We start from the raw sequence: 27,738 nt of genomic DNA, 5'->3' as shown, positions 1-27,738 counted from the left end.
TATCACGAACAATTGCCCGGTATTCTCTTGAAACAGTTTACTCGTCATTCATTCAGACAATATACTAAAAATTACATTCGTTTTCTCAAGATTTAAAAAATGTTACATGTAACGAAACGCGCACTTTATGACACACTCGAGCAATTCGACCGTCATGTAAAGAATAATCGATTTATTTATAATCCATAGATAATCATGTACTTGAAATACCGAATTAATCTGTGGAATAAAGAAGAACTATCCGCCCTTACCAAACCGTGAATCCTTTTCACTATACCACTGTACCATCTGAATGAAGCTCTTTTTCTCCAATTCCGCGACTTAACGACATTAACCCAGATTGCGTGACGAAGAAGACGGACCTCGACTGGATTTCCTGCAAAATGAGAAACGCGGCATCTTGTGGAAAGGGAAGAAAACGGGGAAAGAAAAAGAAGAAGGGACACGTCGATTCGAAGGGAGAGAAGAGACCCGATCGTGGTGGTGCACTGCACGCGAATTGCATTCGTAATCGCCCCGCGAGGCCTCTCCCTCTCCGCTTTCAGATTTCTGTCTCGGTTAAGAGCTACGTTCGGACTTGTGTGTGAGTCAGAAAACGACTCAGACGAGGTGGAATGGAGGAGCGGTCTCTTGGTTCGCTTGAAACGCGCGCGACTCGATATTATTCGCGATTCGTTTTCGTGTTACGTGTCGTCGAATCGTCCACAACCCCTTTCGAACCTCTTTCATCGTTCTCTCCTTTGCTTCTCCTCCGTTCGATCGATCGCGCCCCTTTTTGGTTCGATTTTGATCGCGAATTGTATCTTGCAGGCGTGTTGTGCTCGGTCGTGCGGGAAATTTGACACAAGTGTATTCGTCGATAAGACGAACGAGGAGAACGGTCCACCACTATTCGTGCGGGGAAATATTTGTATTGCGAGAATTTCGTCACTGTTGTCATGACATGTCTTCCGTGATAAACGAGTTTGTTGGAAGGCAGTTTACCGCAGTGTGAATTTATTTGTAGCGCGAGTTCCGTGTTAAGTCTGATTGATCGATTAGAAAATTTATCGATTGAAACAGTGTGTACAATGTGGATGCAGAGTCGAGTTTGGGTTTTATCGTGAGTGTGCATTTGTGGTGTATACGTAAGCAAATTTGTTAACCCCATCTCATCAATCTTTGATCTTGCTTTACGATGTGCATCCTATGGCCAACATTGCCCTGTATAAAGATTCGCTGTACAATGCAACAATTGTATATCTGCCGAACATATACTTTGATGAAGCTCTACGCTTTTCGATGCTGGAATCACAACGAATCTAGGAAGAAATACTCACCCATTTTTTTTCTTTAACAGTCTATTCTAACGTATAAAAAACGGTGTTACGATATAATAAATTGTCTAAATTACAAAGTGGTACGACAAAGACGAAGTAAGAATACATAGTCATATCTCGAAAAGTTAACATTAATTTTGACAAAAATTGCAAAATGAATACCAAAGTGTCATTTCGATCGTCTTATAGTAATTCTAGTGTTAAATAGTTTTTCCTCTAATACAATGTCATCTCGAAATTTCATCAACAAAATCATCAAACCTTCTGAAACGTTTAATTTTGGATCTTCATGAAAGCATCCTGTGACACCATCGAATTATAACTGCAACGTTGTGGAGAATTGTCTGTCCCCAGTACTTTAATATCCATAATCTTCAAAACCACTCGAGACTATTGACGACAAAATTGTATCGAGGAGAAGGCACGCGCGGTGTCGTGGACAGAGGGAACGCACGTGTACACCTGCATCGACGGTGTCAATATTTGCGGAGGGCGAGCGGAAGTTGCCGGCGACACGGCATTGCATTCGTTGCACGCTAGATGCACTATTGAAGAGGCACCGAGACTTTGTGTGTACTGATCTCTCGACGAAGTCAGCATTCTCTTGATATCGAGAAAGAAGTCGCGTTTTCCGCGCTAAATGACGTAGAGTGCAGACATATCTGACAAATAATGACGAGTGAGTGAGGAATTAGGAAGATAAGATTGATGATACACGCTGTACCTTTTATAGACTTGTGTCTTGATTACGTTTCAACTTACAAAAAAGTATATCAAGTAATTGCTTTATGAGTCACGTGCTGGAAGATTTGTTAGACGACTCTAGTTTTTCAAAAGAAGCGCGTTAATTCTTCGAAATATAACTTTCATTACGAAATTATTTTGCAATCTCAGCTGCGCGGAAGTTATTTAATAAACCTCTGTCGTTCGTTTCGTGTGTGACATGTAAGCAATGAAACACGGGAGTCAAAGTGGAAGTGGCAATTTTGAAATTTACGAAAGTTCCGACAGCTGCGCGAACGAAATAGGTATCGATACAGAGATTTGAATTTTAACGGGTATTAAACTCCGCGATACAACTAATTCGTTCGATCGGCAATGTGAGTTTCGTTTCACGAAGTTGTTTGGGAACTAGTCATCGGGATTACGTGTTTTGCGATTAACTTTATCGAGAAATCATCCCGCCCGCCGTATTTCAAGCAATTGGATTTACCTTGTGGGAGTTCCTGCCAGTTTCAAGTTGGTAAGAGTTGAAATAACATTGCCATTAAATACGTGACATCGACAATTAATTCGAGAAATTAACTTGTCTTATTAGTCACATCGCATTCCATTTAATTACATCAACTTAATTATCTCAACTGATGTTGTGAAAGAAGCGAAACTTCCGTGACGTTTGAATTAGCATTTTCAGAAATGCATGTACTTGTTATTTTGGTAGGTGTTGTACAAGTGAATCCGTGTTTACGACCGCGTGCATTCGCATTCTTGAAAAAGAAAAATGAGCGCAATTAACGAGGAGTCAAGAGTCAATTAGCGAGACAGGCGATAGCCTTGCGAAGTACGATCTACGTTACGTCACAGCTTCTGTATCACGCTTGTGAAATCACTTGGTCATTTCCTCTCAAGATCCTTTGTTTATATACTTATGTACGTTTCCGAATAAAGAGCGAAAGCCATATCTACAACTCGATTGATGTTGATAGTAACAGTGCACGATCAGCGCCTTACTGGTTTGTACAAACGATTAAAAGTAACGTGCTCGTTCATATACCTTATGGTTCATTTATATGAGGGATTAGAGATTAACTCTTACATAGCACAAGAGAGCCTCGAACAAGCCGTCAAATATAGTACTATGAATTTCACATTTTGAATCTTATAATATATAACGAAATTATTACAATTTATTATTTACGAAAAGTCGAAGGAACTTACATATTTTTTAATGACAAAGAAATAATTACATATTTTCTAAGTCGTTCGTTTTTAGTCTCCATTTTACTATACCGTGAAAATCTCAAGATTTTAGGATTAAAATGCGAGTTGCAAGGCATTTCTAATCCTACACCTGATAGACATAAAACATTCGTTAGATATTTCTCTATCGTCCAAACGTTTACAATTATTATTCCAAATCTTTCAACCCCTGTGTGACGCATACGTATTTCACATTATCCAAGCATCGAATATCATGGGAGACGCATCTCGTAATGAGTACATTAAATGTCAAACAAGCGTGGCGTATGAGACCGTGGAATGTCGTAAATAATTCGCGATAAATGATAAACGCGCAATGCCCAGGGTTTTGTCAGTCACGCTAGTCACGAAATGCTCTACAACATCGCTGGTTTCACACGCGCGATTTTCATCGTTCCATACCGACGATATTCCGGTCCGGACGTGAAAATCGTTCGCGTCGCGTCGCGATAAATAACCAACGACGATGACGGCGAATCAGAGCCGTATTTAATTCGCCGCGAAACAAGGCAACCGATATACGAATCAGACAGTTCGTTTGGCAGGACGCACGGGGTCGACGGGTTTTGCATCGGGATAAAAGCGCTTGACAGCCGGGAAAAATACGTGTGGTTTGGGTTAGACGATGCGAGTCGTTCGCGTGTTTCGAGTGGCTGCGTGCGACACGCACGTTCGACATCGTGATTTACATTGTTGGCCACTAGCCAACATTGTTGAGCCTCGTATACGCCGAGGCTCGCGTTCCTGCTGCTCCTCGTCTTTTCTTCGGGCGCATAGCATCGCGTGCGATGTTTCCCTTTCACAGTATCGAGGATAACGCCCAGAAACCACGATTTCCCTGTCATCATTTGCAAATATATTGATGCTTGAAAAATCTATTTACACAATACTTTTCCTCTATGTTACCTTTTATAGGTAACGAGATTGTAGTTGGCATAAGCGTGAATGAATATTCTAATTGTGAAATGAAGTCGATGCTAGTTGATTATAAGGCAAGTTAAGTTTACTATGTTTTGAAGATTTCATATTACCATATTTTAATGTTCTAAATCAACAAATGCCAAGCGTCTTATGGATGTGAGCGCACATTATGTTATTGGGAAGAATTATTTGGAAAGATTAATTGTGTTGAGGTCGTGCTTTTAAAGATTCTCTCATAGATCATTCTCTATCTGAGAGATACAGAAACTTTAATCCTCGACACAGTATCAGCTTTTGCTTGGAAACTATACGAATATATGAAAAATGTTCAATTTTGTTGTTCTATATTAAAATAGATATCCTCGGGTTTAATGAAATTATAAATGATTGATGAAATAGATGTGAATTTATGATGCTATAATTGAAAGAGGGGAAAAGGGAAGGGTAGAAAAGTGTATCGAGTTTAAAATCCATTAGTGTATTCAGCAATAAGATTACCTAACACATCTCGTATCTTAAAAAATGTATCTGAGATGATAGAAACCAGGCAAGAGAATAATGGTCAGGTATTCGTAAGACAGAATAGTTAAGCAAACACCTTCAAGAATTGTGTTTTCCATGAACATCCCTCTCGTACATAGAGAAGGTTGGGTTGTCAAGAATTTATTATCTAAGGTTTAACATAGATAAACGTTGTTCTCTTTAGAATAAAAATCAATGTAATTCTTCTTTAATAATCCAATTTATACAAGTTGAATTTTATTAAAGTAGTACTTGAAATTCAAAGTTTTGCGTTCGAGACACGCGTAATTAATGCATAATTCATGCAGTTTCATTACCGAACACGTCAGCATAAAAAATCTGACGTGTCAAAAATCGAAGGAGTGAAACGCAGCTCGCAAATTAATTTTTGTGGATGGAACTCTCGGGAGTTCTAATACATCGTTCACGAATGTAGGCGCCAAGAGGAGACAGGAACCGATAAGAAAGTTCCACGTCTTTGATACGAGAAAAGTTGGCCCGTCGCGCGAGAATACCAGGGCCATCAACCATCGCACCCTCGCGCTCCAACATTTCTCACTATCGCGGTTTCTTATATGCTTCCTTTATACGACCGTCGATGGCGCACGGTGATGAGAAATATTGAAAAGTAACGGCCATTTCGCGACGAAAGTTCCTGCTAACACTTCTCTGAATTTACCGCGCAAAAAAGTCTCCCGCCTTCCAACATGTTCTAGAAATATAAACGAATTCATCCATCGTGAAACTCAAAGTTTCTGTTTGAGGATATACTTGACCACTTTGAGAGCTTTATCACGAAGTACGATAAATTGGAGAAGCGATATTGTACGCTTGAGAAAGATTCGGAAAGATACGATCCCTATTTTAGATAATTCAAGTAACATTTAGCAATTCCAAATATATTTAGCTTCTTTTACCCTCTTTCCAATCGCTGGAATAATCTGATTTAACGAGCGACAATCTGATCAACCATATTTTCTCTACTACCCACGATTGAAATATCAGAGAAATAAATCGATAACAATCGTACGTTTCCATAGAAAAAAGTCTAGTTTAAAAGTATCGATTCGATTCGATTGGTACTGATTCCCGTATAGATGTCAAGAACAAAAAATTCCTCCGCGCTGGTAGTAGTTAGCGTATAAAAAATCGAGAAAAAGAAATGAAAAAAAGAAGGAAGGGGCGAGCGACAGAAAAGATCGTCGAGCGTGGACGTTTCACGCAGAGAATGACAGCCAACTCGTCGTACGATAACAGTCGCAACAACGTTTCGATGTTGAAAAGATGTCTCGTGGGGAATGAATCGCACGGCCGATGCTCGTCTCGTTCCTGTAAATTCGCCTTTGTGTCCGCAAAACTAGTCTGCAATCTCTGCGGGCGCAGCTGCCCCTGGGCCTGCGAAATATCGCGATATTTTGTCCGATAATAGTGACCACAGAGCATGAAAGCACTATTATAAAGGATGAGAATGTAGTTGTGAAAAGCGTGCTACTGCTGTCATGAGAATCGTGACAAGAGGAAATCGGCTTGCTATCTTTATATTTATGCCTGTTAACCATAATTACGACGATAATGATTTCATTATTGTTCATAACAATTTCAAGTATAGCATTCTATATCACGTTGAGCATTATAATACATTATAAGATTGTTGGATATTATAACACATGTAATAAATGTATCAGTGCGGTACAATAGCATATAGTTTTCCTTAGTTACGGGTAAATTAGTACACAGTCGAAAGCAAATTGATATATTTATTTACTATAAAGTGAATTTTTTCACTGATCGCTATGAGGTTTTTAACGTAAAATACTAAATGAAGTGAAACCTTTCAGATTTCCCAATAAATGAAACCAATGGTATCCTAATGGTTATATGCATATCAATTCTAACTATGCTGACTTTAGTTTTCCATTATGGTATAGTATTTGATGAAGGAATAAGTTATAATTATTCGTCTGATTCAATACACATATGTACACAGTCTACGTTGAGAATTAAACAGTGGAGCTTGAGAAATCGACACTAATCGAAAACCGGGACCACAGCAGAGGCTGTTGTTGATATAAAGAGACAGTTTCTCGATGCTACTGTCAATATCGGTACACTTCCTGGGAATATGCTCGCACGAAGTGCGTTCTCAAGTGTAAAGATAGTCTGGTTGCGCGAACCGAGGGTAAACACTCTTTGCGGCGGACATCGTGCAAATTTACATAAGTCGGTTGCATTTTCTCGACGATTGAAATTTCTGGATGCGGCGTTTACTCTCGAAGTGAAGAATCACGAGGAGCAACCTTTCGCTTCACTTTGGATTCGTTGCTTAAGTTGGGAGAGCGCACTCGAGGAATGAAAAAGGAACGAAAGTTTTTTGGAAATTGAAACTTCGCTGGCACGAGTCACGTTTAATCGCCGAAGAAGAAAAAGTAACAAACTGAGAATCGATGGAACTACTTCGAATTTATTACTTTCTAATTGCGTCACTTTTCCAGCGGATTACAAAGAGTCCGACGAGAACAGTTCTGCGAATATCGGCCATCTTTCCCTCAAAATTAATAACTTCGAGGTAGATTTATATAACTTCTAGATAGTCTTTGGTCTTTTATTGCCCGCTACCACCGCATAGTTGCAGATTTATTTGCCTCTTTTCGACCATGACCTTCGACGAAGCCGTAAATCGAAAGATTTTTCTCACGATCGCTCAAAACTTTCGCAAAAAGTTTGCGCTTCTTGGGCGAGGATGCGGCGCTGATGCTGCTGCATGCTCCAACTGGGTCATAGAAATCTTCCGCTCTAGGCTACGCTGTGTTTGAAAGTTTCCTTCCTGTTCGAGTTGCTTCGAAAATAACAATGACTCGATGAGACAAACTTCTGCTCCTATTAACGACTCGATATGCGGTTTTGGGATATAAAAGCGAGACTTTGTGAAGCTGTGCATCTCAACAGTTCTGTGTTTATTAATTCAATCCATGAATTTTAAACGTAGAGACTTTTGCTTTAAAAATTGTATTTTTTGTCTACATGTTTCACTAGATATTTTCTAGGGACGAAGCTACAGCTATTATGCTCATAAAATATTTGGAATTGAAATGCATACAAAATTTCCGCCGAATATATGTTGCACTCGTAAAATATTTGAAATTGAAATGCGTAAAAAAGAAGTCAGATAATTAATCGTGGAGAAAAATAAAAGTAAAATGCATACATATTAGACGAATTAAATATTCATCAATATTTTTCCGATATTAATTTTGCGGTTTACGGTAGCAAATAAAATTATTCACGTTTGCCATTGGTAAGTATCTCTGTCAAATGAATGTTAATATTAGCAAAGTTTAATATTTGATTCTACCATTTAGTGATTAAAAAGTTCCGCGTCAAATGCGTCCATACATGGTGCGAATATCAAACACGAAAGAAAATAAATTAGCTTTTTCGATTTACTGGTTATGTAAACTCTCGTAGCTACGACCCATCAAATTTATTAAGAAAGAAACTTTCATGCGTTATCGAATCGATAATCGATAAGCTTCAAAAAATATTACGCTACAATGTAACAACGCAAGGTACGAGTAGCCAATCAACAATACTCGCGTTAATTCAAAGCATGATTCGCAATAATTTCGATGGAGATTACATCGTCAGTCATAATACAATTTTCGCATGGAAATCGGACGTGTAACGTATAAAGTACGAGAATAAATCTTCGATTCGCAAGATTAAAAAAAAAGATTGGAAATTATGACAATGATAAATTCTACGTATGGGTGAAACATTGTGTTAATTTAGCGAAATGGAATGTATATTTTCTTCGTAATCCTAATTTCGTAAATGTATTTTGTTAGAAATCATACTGTCGGTTTGTTAGAGGACTGATACAAGAAAAATACTTTCTTCGGCAATTTACGTTTAAAATAGATAGTTTGAAGTAGAAAATTAATTAATTGATTAAATTTACTTATTTTAAAATTTAGCTGACAGGCTTTAGATCTTGATTCTGACATTGTCCTTGTCAAAATGTTATAATTTTATTCGATGATTATATGGCACTATCACTCTGAATTTATTAGATTTATCATTTTTCTAGAAAACTATTTCATTGAAAATCTTTTTATAAATACATAAATAAATTTTATTTGAAAAAGAAAGACACAAAATTTAGTTGGCAATTTGAGAAGCTACGAAATCTTTTATTCGACACATATTGTCCATTGCGATATACGGCAGCCGTGACTCGATTCTTTCATGTCGATTGTGCAAAAACCACGATTCTGATTATGAACGACTGTATCGTTCGATATGTTCCTCCATTGTTTTAATCTCATTCCTACCTGGACAGCCGATAATCGTAATAACGAAACACTAGGACATTTTGCATCGGTAGTAGATTACAAAATATCTCGACGTGTGGTTACAATATCGACAAGAATGAAACGTATATGTCTAGCAAGGATTTTATATCTCAGATCGGCAATTAAGAATATTTATAGAGTATTGTTTTATAATGTATTTGGCAGATTAACTACTTGCTCGTTCTTCGTAGAAAGTATCGAGTTGAAAAATGTTTACTGCAATGCTATAACGCCTTTATTCCATTATAAGCAAAACTACGATAAAATTAAAGTACGTAACTTATGAATTGAGCGTTCTTATTAAGATCTACCGTGTAGCTGTCGCTATTAATGTTTCCGAGAGTTTCTACCTTAAATCGTGATTTCGGTCTCGAGGTGTTACTAGGATTAGCCTAATAACACTTTGCTAAGCTCCGAGGCGACGATGTTCACGATCAAAACGACCCTGTTTCATTAAGTTCTGTGTATCGCCTCAAAGATAGTGCTTGTAACATTTCTATTAGAAAACAAAAATGTCAAAATTCTAATTTTTTCAGTGGAAAAATTGTTTTTAATTACGTCATTTAAAATGATAAATACAGCATAACGGACATACTGAAATGAAATAAGACGATACTCTGAGTTTAATTCGTCATCTCCAGAATTTATTTTTTATAGTTTATATTTCATTAAGAAACTCACATCCACGGTAGTGCCATAAGAGGAGCAGTATCAACTATAACTTTACCAATTTAAAAAATATTCTAGTAACAACAGCACTCTCCTCTTGCCATAAGAACGTTTCCATCGTCGAAGATAACGGAAACCTCCATCATCAGTATCGATCAGCTCTCCTCTCTTCGTCAAGTTTCGCTCGAATCACCAAATTATCGTGATAAAAACCTACTCATTAAAAGTACAAAAAATCCCAATAGACTTAAATTCTTGATCTCGAAACGTCTCTGATATTACCAAACGATGGATTATAGAAGATTGAAGAAAACACGTGGAACGTATCAACACGTTTACTCACGTCGAAATGTAATGCCATGAATGCAGGTAGCAGCAGACAGCTATTGAAACTAACAGCCGGAGATATCCTGCGTTAACGAGAACTCACGAGGTCCGTTTTATGAAGCGTAGCTAACGACACGGCGCGAGGTTTGCTGGCGTGCTAACTCGGTGCATACGTGTTCGTTTACGAGGTCCGTTGTTTTCGTGGCGTCGTTAACGGTAATAACATGGATCTAAACGTAGTGTGTAGAACGCTGGGTCCGCGCGGGCACGATCGCAGCCGGGTTCCCATGTGACTCGACTAGAGTACGCCGAAGGATGCATCATTGTTCATGCCCGAAGATCAGCATTCCGGTGTTGGAGGGACTAGAAATAGGTGTATAGTCGGAATTCCTCGGTCGTTACGACGTCGTTACGAAAGCTGCGGCGGCAGTGTCGTCATCTGGTTCTGTGGATGAAAATTTTGGATGGTTAGAGAACGTGTGTCGAGTTTACTCGAGACGAGTTAACGACGATCGAGAAATAATCCAGAGAACCGAGTCGTTGCTCGCGCGAATGTCTTGGTTTTCGACAATTCTGTAAACGCGTTTCCCGATGGGTTTCATTTCAAGATTTTCTGGTCTATGAGAAACGACTGGGTTGTCCTCGAGGCGCGGTAAATATTGGGTGGCGAGCGATGCAATTTATTTGCAGGCGATCGAGAAGAACATCGACATCGATAATGAAAGAGAGCAAGGCTGGGCTAAGTATCGCGAACCAGTTGGAAAATTCATGCGGCAAACAAGTACGTGCATTCCTTGGATATTCCATCACGAACGTAATGTCTATATCCTGAATAATGCCGCGGATAATCTCACCTGGTAACGAACCGAAAGCCGTGCAAACAACGCGAAACTACGTTGATATTTGCCGACGGAAGTGGCCATCGTGGGTCCACTATCGGAGCTGCCCGCAGCCTTCGGGAAATTACAACTGTCCTATGGCGAATCGTGTGGTGCTCAATAGGTTTCGATACATCTGACGTGATTCCTATTCTTGCGATATCGATTTACGGTCGACGAGATGGCAGCTGTGTACCTCACGACGATCTAGTCCATTGTTTCTTATTAGGTGAGCATAAACTTGTGTCATGTAACTGTAATAACTAGAATTTGTAGTAATATTCTCGTTTCAAAGGTTATTGCAATATATTTATCTTACTTTACATTTTACCTTACTTTATTTTATTTATTTAAGCAAGTACACATATGTACATTTTTCTATACACATTCATACAAACTGTGTTTCTTTATATAAAAAGAAGTTATAGCATAGCAGGCTTTCCCGATTTCATTTACCGCTTTTTTTGTAAGCTTCGTCCAAACAGGAAATACAACTTGCTCCATCTACGATAGATATCGTAAAGCACAGACTTAAATTTGAGCTTCTTGCGCTGTCAGGAACGTCGATACCATAGTTGGAAACGGATATGAATTTACGTTTTCTACGCTCTTTCGCGGAAACAAAACGACATTCAGTTTATCGATCGCGAGTGCGAATGTCAGAAACGTTACGATAAAGGAAGCAAAAGAAATATTTTAGTTAATTGTTTTCGAACGATAGAATGTAGGGTTTAATTAACATGCGTTTGACACATCGTCCATAGTGATACAGTGAAGGTACCAGAGATTTGTTGGATGAGGATAGTCAATTGTTTAATTAACCGTATTCACGCATGTGTTTCGTTTTAATTAAATTATTACGAAAATTATCCCGAAGTCGTTCAAGCAAAATTATGAAATTCGTGGAAACTCGATGTCGGCTACTATGAAATTTTCACCGCGACTGAATATATCGTCGTCGCTTTCTCGCATGGCGATCCACGATAAACGAGATCGATTGAACACGGAATACGCGGCGACAGGTTCTTTTTGCAAACAGAGCGTCGCGAAAAAACAAGCCGTCGACGAAATTGCGCATTCAAAATGCACCTGCTTTATTCAGCGAGCAGAGGCAATAATCGAGAACGTAATTAAAAATCACGTCTATGTATTTGACGCGAGAACGAGTTTCATCGTGGACTCCTTCAATCGACCAAGCATCGAAATGGTTCATTAGAATTAAATTAATTGGTCTGATGAATAATACGAGTCTATCTGAACGACATCGAGCGTAATTATTTGTAGCTTGACGTATCGTCGAATATCAGCCTCTTGGTTTCTAAGTGAATCGCGAACTCGATAATAAACTGAAGGTGTTAAATACAGATATCATATCTAATAATGCTAGGCTTTATGCTCATAATCTGTAACCCAATTGGTGATATATAAAGGTACAAAGAATTTCAAAATAAGATGTAAAATGTGAAGTAAAACGTACAAAATATCGCTTGTGAGATGTTAAAAAATTAACCCTAAAACTGAGCTATTTATTGAAATGTATCTCCTATAATTTCATAATAACATAACTATATGGGAGAAGGATAATATTACAAATCAAATAGTACTTTAATCATTCTTCTAACAGTAAACGATACACATAAATATTTACATAATATCTTATCCGATTCCCAAAATCTGAAGATTCTTAACTAAATTCTATGACTAACAAAGTTTCCATTTTAAATTATTGACTAATTAACAATTTTCTATTTCAAACTGATTACCTGAGAAAATATTCTCTGTTATGCCTGCCTTTCGTCAAGCAAACAGTATGCGACTTTCAAATCACGTCTCGTTATAGACAGTTAAAACTATTAAAAATCCATCGTCAAAGAGTCAAATAATCTGCATCCCATCTCATCTACATCTTCACACTTGCATCACCAACATCCACCACATAAACAATAAGGAAGGAAAGGAAGAGATGATTACAAAGGGACAGAGCGCTATTTTGAGCGCTATTATGCTTTCGTACAGTTTGGCCCAGCAGTCGCCACAAAGATTTCTCTTCCATCGATATTACGGACGTTACGCGCACGTTCATTCCGAAAGAAGGGTCGCGTTATGAGGCTACGACTTCTGACATCGGCTTTCAACGGGTTTTTCATTCCGTGCTGGAATATTTGCACGGGAACGGGCGAAAACAGGCCGCCATCGTTGAGAGATTTCTATTCGCGCCGGCCGCGTCTGTTTGCCTTACACCGCGCGACTTTTCCTCTCTTCGTCGTGGTTTAAACTTGCACCCGATGCTACGTAGTGCCTGGATCTGCCCCTCAGTTCTTATGAAAATAAACCAGGATTCTTTCGAGCCACGTGTTTTTCCTCGACTTCGTACACTTCGTTCTACTCGCTTATATTGACTGAAGAAACTCTCGCCTTCGCGATTTGCTGCTGCTCTGTCCCGTGCCAGGATTTATTCTCGATGTTGATAAACGAAGGACTCCTGGCGATTTTTACTTTTCAGCTAGCGCGGAAGTTGATGTAAGGGTTGGAAAGGAATGAAAGATAACCACGTGAATTTGTATCTGCATACTTTCTCTTAAAGGAAAGTTTGGATTATGTAAACGAGATTTTGTAATAAGGGTGACAAGTAGGTGTTTGTAATATGTTTAATACAACGGACATTTGCATGACCAGTATACAGATATATTATAGATATAGCACAATATTTAGTCGGCGACTAATCAGGATTATCTACAAATCTCCTAATGCAAAGCAAATGTTTGTTACGTAACGTGCATATGTGTACGTTACACGACACGTTAAGAGGTTAACACATTGGTGACCAACTATTTCATCTAAGTATACTAACACGTGTCACACTATATTACGATGATAACTGACACGACTTTGTGATTCAACAATTTTACAACTAACAATTTAACACTTATACGTTTATGTATTACTTGTTATTATTTATACATTTATACGCTTATACATTGTATATAAAAGTACGAGTGTACTCAGAACTGATCTACAATATGTTTATTGAAATGTTAAAATAATTCATAGACTCTGTCCGAGAAGTGACATTGGTCGTTGTACTTTGATAATTATTATAAAACAATCGAAAACTATAAATGTCATCGACTAATTTCGAAACAAAAGAACCGGCAGGCAAATTAATATTGCGAGTCTATCCTTTAAGATTCAATCAACGCGATATCCTGTTTGCGTTTGATCCAACTACGCGCTTTAGTGTATGCAGACAATTATAATTAAATTTCCCTCGGTCGGGACCAATTATCCTTCCTTTACGTTTCCGTCTCGGACGACCGTGGTTGCGACAGCCTCGGTTATCCAGCAAACGGACCTTTATAACTGTTTTAATTACAGACACGATTTCAGCCCTAATCACGACCTTCATAGCACTCTAACGAGATCGCACGACGAGAAAACGCAGGAATTTGTTTCAGCGCGTCTATTAAATGTTTGTATATTTCATCTCAGATTGAGGATCTAGAATGGTAAACCACGTGAACACCAAAAAAGTAAAAAATATTTCCATTAATTAAAAATAAATTTTGCGCGAAATGCAGTGAGAAAGTTATAAACGCTAGAATAATTTTGTACATTTTACATTTTAGGGTCATAGCAAGATTAAGCTATGATTATGATTAAAGATTTAACTACTTTTTAGCCATATGTTTTCTTGTTAAATCTACAAAGTCTGATAAATGTTAAATATCTACGGCTTTAAAGTGATAAACGATGTAAGTGTCAAAATTAATAGAAATGTCTCTCTTATTTCTAGCGAAAATTTCCATTTCTGCCAGTTAGATTGTTTACTATTCTCACTCAATTCGTGGACGAGACGTTTTCCGCCTTTTCCTCCATTCTTTCGTTCGCAAACTTTTTAATTCCACTTCTGTTTGTTTCCGATGCCTTTAATTCCCGTGTGCCTCTACCTTTTTCGCAACGAACCGATAATTGCAATAGTTTTAATTGTGGAAAGAATGGTTTGTTAACACGTTGCTCTCAGAACGAAGGAAAATGTTTCGTTTCTCTCCGTTTACAATTATCGTGATCGATGTTCTATTAGTTTCTCAGATCGAACTTGGATGTTATTGGACCATTGACCCTTCGTGTTCCGAAGAGCTGGACATGTTGATTACTTCTTAAGTTAAAGTGTTTATTCGCGTTCACGACACTTTCTTCGTATAGAACTAATTTGCTATCTGTGGACTTTTAACTGAAAATTACGAGCAGCGGCGGCGATGCGGAAATTTGCATAAGCGAAAATCTCGTCAGTCTGGCGTGAATTTTAAACAAGTCATCCCACCGTGTTATCCGGTATGTTTTACTTGTTCGTAGAGTATGAAATAAACTGGTGAAATCGATGTTGGTAATTCAACATTATTAGGATTTTAACAAATACAAATTTGCCTTTCAACTACTCGTGAACTAATAAAGAGAAACGTAATGTTACAAAGTGGCTCCAAAAAGTTGAATATTCAATTCCACTTGAAAAATTACTTTCCTGTTCTTGGAATTACATGACAAATATCCTCTCGCTTATTTTCGTTGAGATGCAAATTTTTGCCGACTCCTCTCTCTATAAAATAAACTTTGAAACTCGAATAGAGTCAGCAAGCGTACCATTATCGCCACTTTAAAATATTCCATTAGCTAATATTCAAAATTTGAGTAATTTTCTATTCCAGATTAACGCTTTATAATCAGTGGACAAGGATTGAAATAAATATTGTTCGAATTTGATCTTATTATTACGTGATATCATCAGCCTGTAAGCAATATAACCGGAAACAGCAATTCTGCAAAAAAATCGATGAAAGATTAATATAAATTATTTGTATATCAAAATCTAATCATTTGAAAATTAGCTCACACATTCATTGTACATTCTTGTTTGTCGATTATTTACACACACTTTACACACTTTAGATGTGGTGTGTAACAGTTTAGATGTGGAGAATTTGAGCAAAAATATGTGTAATTTTAATTCCAATTTAAAAATTTCATTCTGTATTCAAAGAGCAATAAAAAAAAATTAGTCAAAACATTTTGTAATTTTGACTGTTCTGTGTCAAGAAAGTATCGTGTTACATTGCTATATAATCTTTTTCTATTACAAACTGCTACAGCAGATATCCTTTTTTTTCTAAAGTAAAATCAATTCATAATCGCAACCTGGTTGAAGAGGTAGATTTATAATCACACATCCAGAAAAAAGATTTTTTTATTACATAAAATATCTGTTCTCTACTAAATCTCAGCATAGTAACTGACGAAACGGAAGAGAGGATAAATGTTTTCCGTGTGACATTTATGAAAAAATGTGAAAATTGTACTTGGTATCGGCATTATTTACTTAAAAGGTCGCCATGTGCAGTTAAACTAAGAAATAAATATTCAAAATATTTCAACTGAGCCAGGGAAAGTACTAACAAAAATTTTATAAACAGACTGTTACTCACCTTGGATCACCTGATATCAAGTTTCAGCAAAACTGCACGTTATATGCATTTTGTTATCTTTGTCTCGAATCCTTATTCAAATGCCGCACTGTGTAACGTGAGAATGTGCAAACATGCCTGCGAAACTAGCCTAACCTGCGCACGTGGCCCGCGAATTTTGATTTTTGTCCCGAATCCTGATTCAAATGTCGTATTGTGCATTCCTTCGATACAGTGGAACTCGTCAAAGCAACCGTATCTATAGTTTGAAACGCTCTATACCGCATAAGCGCGGAATTGTTCACCGCGGCGGCGAATAAATTCACATCAAGGGCTCCATTCATTTTGCATTCGAGTCATAAATAAACAAGACGGCCACGGGGTGCGAGAGGAAAACGAGGAAAACGACGCGGAGAATGAAAAACGGCGATGTATTCTTCGAGCTCGTCGTCGCTTGAACAGATGCAGCGAAATGTCATGACACGAATGTTACACGCTATTTGCATAGAGGCAGAATCAGGAATGAAATGAATAGAATTAACATTAATTCGTATGGCACGCTGGTTTAATCGTAGCTCGATATTAATTGCGCGTTCCGTTGCAATCGAAATTACACGTGTCTCGATGCGACGCGGCGTTTTCCTCCCTGTCGAATCCGACAGGCGACGGTCACGGATTGTAAAATTTATTGGCGATACATTCTCCAGTATCCTTTGATGTCGTGCGATCGACTGAACTACGTTTCGTTTAATGTATATCGGCGAATTGTTTCAATTCCGCAAAATCAACCAGTTCTATTGAACAAAAGCTGACATTAGATTCCTCTGTATTTATTGTATTCCCTTGTCTTTTGTTCTGGGAGAGTGAACTACATACTACATTTAGCGAAGAGGAACACGAGGAAAGAGATGAAATTTTTCAATCACTTCAATCACCACTCGTGAAAATCGATGTGGTTTTTGCGAATCAGATACGCAGATCCGACATTTCCACTAGCCCGGGATAGTTTTCACGAGAAAATATCCATTTATTGGAATTAATAGATGGGCGAAACTTGGTACGCTGGCTAATTGGGACACGCGTATTCACAACGCGTTCGATCAGTTCCCTATCAATGATCACGACCAACTGGAACAACCGAACTATGGCCCTTTCAAACTCGTATCAATCCAAAGAAATGAATTTGACGGTCGTTACATTGTAGAAACGATACCATCTTTCGATATTGATTATTATATTTAATCAATTTATTTCATTTTCTGTTACAGGTAAGTGCTGGTGATTCATCTTTGCTTCGAGGCAACATTTTCTTTTCTGGTATGTCTTGTTTGACTGATAATGTTATATAATATTACACAATATTTTATAAAATCCAAAATGTAAATACGAAAGTTATAATGTACAGTACCACTACAATACCACTATAATTATCGAATATACATTTCGTATCCTATTTCGTTTCTACTATAAAAGACAAGTAAGAGATTCTCAGTATTGCTAATACTTCTACGTAATCAGAATGTTAATAGGTTTTTTTTAGTAGAATAGCGAATACTGTTTCGATTGTATAATATTATTGTTTAGAAATTGTGCTTATCTTAACTTGTTAATCAAAAACTTCTATAATTATAGAATTAAAAGTTAGTAAGGAATAATAAATTCCAACTAGGTCGATTACTCCTCACAAATATAGATGTGACATAATGTATTATCTCGAACGGAAATAATATGACTCATTAAAAAATGGATCTATGAATGGAGAAATGGTTTTACCAGCACGAACGGTAATGTACATGTACTACACATAGTGTTGCCAATCAAGGTATTGGCATCAAATATTATTCATACTTCCGTTCAATGTAATGGAAGTAATTTAGTTGCATGGGTCCATCAATCTATTTATCCTAACAAAATATTTCCGCGAGAGCTAACAAAACGCGACAGACAAAACGATCGAAGAATTTGCGCGATCGTGTTCTCCCTCGGGCGAGAATTTGTTCTCGTTGAACGGGAAACTTGTAAAGTGGCGGAAGTTGGGCCATTTTCCGAGTCCGTAGAGGCATGCGCGTATTCCGTACCGGTATCTCTGAATCCCTCGAGGAGATCCGAAAGCGATTTGTGGCCAGAAGAAAACGGTCACTTCTGTAAGGTTACTCGCTAGACCTGTCTTCAGGAAACTGGAAAACAAGCAATATTCCTTCCACCATTTCAGCGCCCAAATTTTCTCTCACCTTTTCCTTGGCCTTCTTTTCTCTTTTTGACGTTCAAAACCCACTCGCTGAAACTGCCCGCAAAGTTTTTCAATAGCCAAAGGCGGAGCACGGCTTTTATCTTGCCTGAAGTTTCTATAATTCAAACAATTTTCGCTTTTTGCTGGCCGCAATCTTGCCTTCAACGTACGAAATTGGATTTTCAAAATTGGCCTGTCCATGCGTCCTTCTCTTTTCATTCCTCTTTGCTTTCGTATTTTATTGAATTTGTATTCATACAGCTGTGAGAAACAACAGGATACAACGTTGAAGAAACGAGATTGAAGTACGCTGTTCGATTCCTTTTATTAGTTATTACATAGTTTTATGATGCCCGGTATGAAATGGGCTTCGCAGAATTTTACTTCTTGAACGTTTGACGCCATTAAGTTCGATAGAGGTGGAATTAGAGGCGCTAGGAGAAAAGAACTCGTCACGAGAAAAACTGGAATCTCGACTCAAAGCAATCCCGCTAATCGGAAGTTAAAGGTAGCAAAATGACATCTTGGCGGTTATCCAGGAGCGCTCCTAACGATACTTCGCTTCCTTCTTGTAATTAGGCGCCTTAACCATTAATATAGCTAATTTAACTGCTTACGCGTTTCCCCTCGGCGAGAACCACGCAGACACACACGTTTGCCGAGTATCGAGTCTCTGCTCATCATAGTTCAATTTGCTTTTCGTGGCGAAGTTGCGATCTTCAACTCCGACTCGTCGCGTTTCGAGTTAATTGCCCGAAATCAGTGTGAAAAGCAATTGAAAATCGGAAATGGGTAAAACGAATCGTGATAATATAATTCATTTTATGACTTCGATATTAATTTTTTATGTAAGAAATGAATCAGAATGTTATTAGTATTCTATGGTACATTTTATAGTGATAGTTTAATCACGAATGGTAATATTAGATGTCATTTGAAGGAAAAGTGGAACAAGTGGAAGCGTAAAGTAGTACAAGTTAATACTTATGCAAATATATTTTTCCAAAAAATAAATAAGCACAGGAAATGATACATAATATCTTTGCCTACGTTGATGAAAAATATGTGTTCCTTCATAGTGACATCAAATGTTTCAACTTTCGCAGAGATTTTTCCATTAGAATTTAACTTTATCCTCATTTTTCACTCGAAATAAAAAATAAATAACGGTAGTAGTTGCTAAGAACATAAGGAAATTATCGGAATTCGTCATCTCCAAACTTATAAACGATTTCGGTTCTGGTTTAAGGTGACCCAAATCTACAATCACCGACATTTACAATTAAATCGTATTTCGATTTTTCGATTGAGGTTTGACCGAAAACGACACCGGAAAGAAGAATAGCGGTTTAATATAATTTTCTGTCACGCGAAACGGAAGGGGAGAAAAGGTCGAATTGCCGGACGTCGGATCAGCACGGGACTTTATTAATTGACAGGAACAGGCACGAGATAAATTCGTGGGTTCTCCATTGAGGGGACGGGACACCCTGACAGTCTCTCGGATCAGATTGATACACAAAGAAAAGCGACATTCATGATGGAAGCATTTTTAAAAGCTCTCCCAACCGCGTTCAGACCGTGAGAAACGGTCGATTAAATCGAGGCAAGATGTAATAGCTGTGTGAAATTGAGGTATGCAAAATTTGAATAGGAACGTAGAATTGGTCAAGTAAACGTTCCCAGTGAAATTATTATACTTCGCCAATGAAAATATATCAATTAGAATTTATTAAAAAGACTGGCAACTGCGAGACTAATTTTGGAAAGGCATGTTAGAAATCGGAATTCTGACTTGCAACATACTATAGAATAGATATATCGCACATACAAAAATCTTAGGTCAATTATACCAGCTGCAAAATTGGAAATAATCAAGAACGTATTGAAGACATCAAGTAATACGCTTACGCTACTAATAGAGTATTTAGAGTTTTATTGAAAGATGGGTGCAATTTAAGATACATAATCTACATCAAACACCAAAGTTTTATTAGAAACAGTAGATATCGTAATACTTTTGAATGGAGGTATACATAATCGTCAAAATCTCAGTAAGAGACAATATCAGTTTTGCTTAAAGCAGGTGCATGTCTTTAGTCATTGCAAAAATAAAATATTCAAAATTTCTAATTTTTACGTATTGGATAAACTTTGATAAGGAAATAGAATTGAAACACAGATTCGAACCTCTATAGTTGATCAAAAATCAATAAAGTACGTAGGATCACTGAAGAGTAATATATCTCGCCACGCTATTCGACCAATCGATTAGAATTTTCCGTAGAAGCTATCAAAGCTAGAGCTAATTAGAAACACAAACGGACCGTTAATCCAAAATATATTTGGGGATCGATGAGCACGAGTCGGAGCGCTCGGTAAACGTGCATCAAATTAATAATCAACAGCAATTAATTAATATCGTTGCCTAGAAATAGCCGATGATGTATTTTAAGTATCGCAAAATGATTCCGGGCGGCATAATGATCCGACAGCTGGAAATGATCGGACAATTATCGAATGTCTCTATTATTATAGTATGTAAACGGTTGGCAAGTAATTAGAATGACAAGCTACGAAATTACCAATTAATTTGCGGCAATTGGTTTATTCCTGGTCTACCAGAGAAGGAGAACACCTGTGACAGAAGGAGAGAGAGGGACACGCTATAGTTTGCTCGTCGCATCACGTAACTGATTAGAAATAAAGACGATCGTTATAGAAGGTGGAACAACCCCTTTGCGAATCAAACGACTGCCTGTGACCTTGTTACGTGGCGCACTTCGCGAATGATCAATGACAGTCATATTATCGTTCCCTAATTGCATAACAAACACCTGTAGGGTATACTTGACTTGCGTTAGGTTGGCTTCCAACAGGTTTTTATTCCGAAAGTTAAGCACGAGACGATGACAACAATAAGATAGAAAAATAGATATGCGAAATTGTGAATTTTATGGAGGACTAAAGACCAGACGCAGTTATGTAGGTTATTGTTATCTTAATTCTCGTAAATGTGAGTGTGAGCAACTGCTGATTTAATTGTTTATATTAAAATTGCACAGCTAATTCTATAAGCTGTTTGCTCTTGCGAGTGCATTTTCCATTCCGTCATACACCTCGAAGATTCAGATTTGAAATTCTAATTCAATATATAATTTTCGTTTGACTTATTTGCAAATTACCTATCATACAGATTCTTTTGATAAATAATTAACTGCTCATTTGTTCGAGCCTTAATTGAACAATTTAATTATCAACAGACATATCAAAACGGAGCTGGAATAGCAGAAGGAAACGATAGAGGTGGAAATAGACCATATCGTCGTTGCGTCTCTGGCGATATACATATATGGAAAATTGTATTAGACATGCATACATAAACATGAATCAAGGGGACGCCGAGAACGGTGGAACTAAGCTGCGAAACTAATAATTAAATTCCTCTGGCCGGGTGGACGGGGCGGGTTCACGCGCGTAGACGAATTTTCGTAGTGGCGGAACTTCATGACTTCCCAACGAGGGGGATGCCTTCGATCCATCCATCCCCGTAATTTCCGCGCCTCTGGATTGAAATTTATGCACGACAACGGGAAAAAAGGATTAACGCGACCAAGTTGAGCACGTTCTTTTCCTTTTTTCCACCCAAGTTTCACCATCCTGAACAGCACACAGCCGCTTTCTAAAATCTTCGATAGATCTCGTTCTAGCTAAAGCAAACTAAAAAGACAAATCCTGCCGATATTTCAGGATATCGAAATGAGAAAATATTGCACATGGGAATGAAAGTGATAAATGCAAAATCGTATGCAGCTTCAGTGATTAATATTCACGGTTACGCGTGTTTCGTTCGAGTCATGAATATTAATACATTTATCGCACCGTTGCTAGATTCCCGAAGTTACGGCAAAACGAGGTTAAAAACTTGCATCGCTACTATATAAAAGTGAATTGAATTCTTCAACGGTTCTGCCTCGTTTTTGTTCCATTTTAATATTTAAATGAGGAATAACGTGTATCTATTTAAATGATTTTTCAAAATGCAATCGTGATGGAACTGGGAACGTTTAAACGGAATTTAACCGAGCGATTGCAACCATATCGACGCAACGTTGTATCGTGTCACACTGCAGTCTCTTAGCACTTATCATCCTCAAGAATCGAGTCGTTTCGTTGCGCGTAGTTTACGAGCAATCGAGTACTACGTTGCTAATAGAACGATTGTAGAGGATGGAAATGGGAACGAAGACGCGAAAGGGGCATGAGAAACGCTTGTCAAGATAGACCGACACGCAAACACGCTCGAACGTTTTTTGCACACGCGAATTAGTCCGCTTTCCGATGATTATTTGCGACCGGTTGCTTGAATAATTGAGTGCTTCGTGCACCACTCGTTTATAGCGATCGTAACACAGTTCCATTTCAAAAAACCTGAGATTTAACGCTTGACCTGCGATATACATATAATATTGTGTACATAGTTGATTATAATCAATATGTATAATGAGGGTCAATAATTATATACAATCATGTTTCTGTGAGCGTTTTAATATTGGAAAGATAAGTTGAGTAATTTTAATTGCAACCAATTAACCGTTTGAGTCCCAGGGGTCTTTGAAAAAACACTGTCGAAAAATCCCGAGCAGCGCGGTAGCGCTTGTCGTAATCAATTGCGTAGAGAAACATACGGCGCAATAGCGCTCGTTATATTTGTTATTTTTATGAAATACATCTATATTATTATACAGGGTGGTTGGTAACTGGTGGTACAAGCGAGAAGGGGGTGATTCTACGCGAAAAAAGAAGTTGAAAATATAGAATAAAAATTTTTTTTTTAATTTTTTCTTTTTTTTTTAATTTTTTCATCAAGACAACGATCTACAGTGAGATCCGTTATAACGAGACGTGATAAAGTGCACGCGTATCGAGCGAAAATTCAAAGTCGATTTTCTCGAAAACTATATTTTCGACTTCTTTTTTCGCGTAGAATCACCCCCTTTCCGCTTGTACCACCAGTTACCAACCACCCTGTATATGCGTATTATTAGTTTATAAATATTTCAAGTTTTGTTCAATAAAAATTATTGACAAGATGACAATGAGATGCAAAATACCGTCAGTCGCTCGTAACGTTCAAATGTATTGGGTCTTTTCGACACAAAACCTAAACAGCGCGATCGCGCTGCTTGGGACTCAAACGGTTAAAGGATCAGCAGAAGTTGGTATTTTCTCTAAAATGTGCCATTGTCTGCAAGTTTTTAACATCGAGAAACGATAAATATATTTTTTGTACCGTAAAAGTATATTATTGTAGCAAATTGTCCCTTAACAATTACTTTTAAGGTGTAAAAAAGATGTGCTCTTAAAAGCAATATGAAAAAAGGGAAGTATGGTATTCCTAATGCTAAAATATATCAGAAAAATGTACAACCGTTTGAAGTATTATTCTCCAAAAAAAAAAAAAGAAACAGATAAAAGGGAAGAAAGAAAGAAAGAAAGAAAAAAAGAAAGAAAGAAAAAAAGAAAGAAAGAAACCGTAAAATTCCACGATAACCGTTACAACGACTGTAGAGTTCAATTACATTTTATAGTTCTCGACCTAAATCATATATTATGGTATCATACTAAATCATATAATCATATAGTGAAAACTGTACATTCTCCACCCCTAGAGAGAAAATGTAGTTGTCGACCAGACTTCGGCGCGAAATAATACAGCTAGGATCGTTGTAACGCGCGCATCTCTTCCGGTAGGCCAGTGTTTCCGTTGAACGTTAATTACCGACCAAAACTAGTGGCAAAAATAACAGCGGAGGGTGGAATTTGTCTGTGGCGAGACTATGCGCGGAGTTTCGAATCGCCTACGGCGATACATGCAGAAGTTTGGCCAACTAGATTTCAAAATTTCAATGTATCAGCAATTTGAATTGTAAATGAGATGGGCGCGAGCGCTTGAGTCTTCAACGTCGCATTTAAAAGCGTTTAAGGAAGTTTCGCCGTTGGAAAATTCACAGCCAGAGTGGAGAACGGTTTTGCGGCGACAATGGTCGACAACGGCGACAAAGGGAAACGTCCCGAGTAACGTTGAGAATTTTTTAAATAGAACCTCTGGCGGAGCTTTGGTTGAATATTGATTAATTGAACGCGATATGAAAAAGGTTGGCGGAAAAGTTCAATTTTCATGTAAAACATTTCAATTTCAATTCTTGTTCTATTGTCAAGTGTTTGCTTTTTTGTTACTTATTTACCGAAACGATATGTGTAGAATAGTTTTTCTGAAAGTTTACTCATTAAGATAGAGTACGTCATTAAGATTCATGATGAGAATAATATTACTGTTTATAGGTATAGGATCAATGGATTAGATAAATTAAACGTAATGTATCAAAGAAACGATTTTTCATCGACACACTTAATTCTGTTTCTCCTCAATCATAATACACTTTTAAAGACTTCACACACATGTAATACATAATCTTGCCACGTGCACCCAAGTCTCCACGTGGTATCGTGCCCTTCGGTGAACGATTTTCGAAATCGTTTTCTACTCACAACCACTACTCCAGCATGAACATGTGATCGTTCTTAAGATCGTCTTTTAAGCACCTGTCATCCATATCCGGTCGTTTAATACATCACACAACGATGCAGTTTAATAGCTACTTACGTACGTGAAGGTACAAAGTGAATACGTCAAATGATTGTCTCAAAAGCAATCAGATCCAGTTGCTTCTGTAACATTGTCTCTGGCAAATCCATCTTCGACGTTTAATATCAATAGCGACTAGCAAGGGGATCATATCAACGTAAACTCTCTTTGTCCTACTATCGAATGTCAGAAACAGATTAAGAATACGTTTCGCCCATTATTAAACGCCAAAGAACATCAAAATCTAACAATGGCTATCTTATTTAAAAATACCAAAAGTGTCATAAAGAAGCAATCTATGATATCTTTAAAAATCGTCGTTTCTCCAGAAATAGTACCTATATCAAACTAGATGAAATTAAAAAGATATAGAAAACCCTTGATCTAAATTAGTATTAATCATAATCAAAAACAGAGTTCATAATCCGTAATATTTTATTTACAAATTTAGAAAAGTCGTTCATTTAAATTAATACCAACTATAATCCCGAATATAACTCGTACTTAAAGACATTCTACTTGAGAATCCAGAAGATCTAAATTAGTAACGAGTATCAGAGCAAATAGAGCTCACAATCGGAAATATTCTAGTGCTATAGGAGGCTCAGACCGAAACACTGGAACTCTGTAAGCCCGTGAGGAACGTCTACGAAATCCGATATTGGTAACGCGTGTATAACAGCGGTGGAATGGAGGGCAGGATAGAAAAACGGGCGTCGAATTCCTGTCCAATTAAACGGGTTGAAAATTACGCGGTGGAGGTCGCGGGACGGACCTTGGCGGTCGTCTTGATCGTTTTTCGACGCGCCACTGTGGCGCTACGCAGCTCGAACGAGTCTTGGAACGCATCCTCTCTGCCTGGTATTTCAGGGAACCAGTTGTACGGCTTTGTCTGCAGCTAACAATGTGTGGCATGCCACAGGAGCGCAACACGGACCGCGCAAAGGCGATGGCCACGCGTATAAAGGTACATGCAAGGCTTACATCGTTCGATTGCATCGGTTTCGCCATCACGACAAATGTTCCAACGTGAGAAAGTAACGGGACGTACTCGTTTCTAATTCGTGGCCAGACCTTCGATAGATGTTTGTTTCTCTTCGGCGCATTAAGAGCCAAGCTACAGTTTATCATAATGTTATAAAAAGGCTTATATCGCGTATCTTCTCGATTACATCGGTTTTGCCATTAAGATAAGTATTCCAGCGTGAAATACTAACGGGACACGATTCGTTTTTAATTCGTAATCAAACCTCCGATACGTGCTTCAGTTTAAAATTAAAAACTTGAAATTGTTGAAATTCCGAGATTTAATCTTGAGATTAAAATGTTGAGATTGGAGGAATTTGAAATATAAGATTTGCAATTGAAATTGTAATAGCTAATCTATTTATTATCTCTTATTTGATTTTCGGATGTGTATAATGTGTACAATGAAATTTATTGCATGTCGACATGATTCGCGTGAGTCGATGGTTCGTGTTCGAAACGTTGCCGTAACAATATCAATCGTATATTAATGCTAATGATACGCGGTACATATCAGCCAGCGTAATTATAATTTTCAATATCTACAGTTGAAATCCGTCCGATATAGATGATTAATATCGATTTTTAATTATTGATCTATATCTGTATATCCGCGTTAACATTTCACGGCACGCAAAACATTGGAATTCAACAATCAGAGTCTATGGCAAGCACATTGAACGACAAAAAGATATTGTGTATTATTTCAATCGTCGATTTACTTTCTATCTCTTATAATTGGTTATAATATAATTTAAATATAGCAGAATGATGTAATACAGTAATACAATCTCTTCCTCTTTGTATGAAATTTTCGATATTCGACATTTTTCGTCAACTAACTATCGGTTCAACTGCCAATCCAGGAGAGACAGATTGTATCACAGCAGATTTGATTATTAAAAATGCTAGCCTCGCGCCCCGTCAGATCGATTTTCCGAACCAATGACGAAAGTAGCTGGCAGAACAAGATAGGCGGTTCCTGTTTCCCCGAGATAAAAAGGGCGGTTGCGACGAAAACCCTTGGTAGCTCTTCGAAGCGGAATTCATTCCCCTTCTACAAGGTGGAAAAGGTCCCCGTAACCGTTATGACTTCGTGGCGTTTTATACGTGACGCTGAGGTTAACGGCACACCGCTCCTATGCCTGTGTATTTAGCATTCGAATGGCGACCGTATTACTGGTTGTCTCGCTATCGCATCGTCGCAATCCCTAAGATCGATGCTTTCCGGTTCCGTCGAAAAAGCGCGACTTCACTGTTGTACCCTTCCAAACACTTTTTACAACAGTATATTGGAAAATTAAACACATTTAAGCAAAACATCTTTTGTATTCTGTCATTGTAATCAAATTAACTATTTCTTTATTATGACAGATCTTGTCAAAAATAAAAATGAGACAAGAAATACC

At 37.8% G+C, this 27,738-nt stretch overlaps 1 protein-coding gene and 1 long non-coding RNA gene across 20 annotated transcripts in view; both read left to right on the top strand.

Moving 5' to 3' along the window:
- The window catches only part of dlg1 (MAGUK family member discs large 1), a 530,145-nt gene that overhangs the window by 464,208 nt on the left and 38,199 nt on the right, over window positions 1-27,738 (top strand). The window lies entirely within an intron of this gene.
- LOC143303280 (uncharacterized) lies at window positions 150-26,314 on the top strand. The gene is made up of 3 exons (XR_013059417.1): window positions 150-1,102; window positions 17,693-17,741; window positions 26,174-26,314. It is a non-coding gene; the product is annotated as an uncharacterized LOC143303280 (long non-coding RNA).

This window comes from Bombus vancouverensis, chromosome 10 (assembly GCF_051014615.1).
Source record: "Bombus vancouverensis nearcticus chromosome 10, iyBomVanc1_principal, whole genome shotgun sequence".
NCBI classification, from domain to species: domain Eukaryota; kingdom Metazoa; phylum Arthropoda; class Insecta; order Hymenoptera; family Apidae; genus Bombus; species Bombus vancouverensis.
This window is presented reverse-complemented; position numbering and strand designations above follow the sequence as displayed.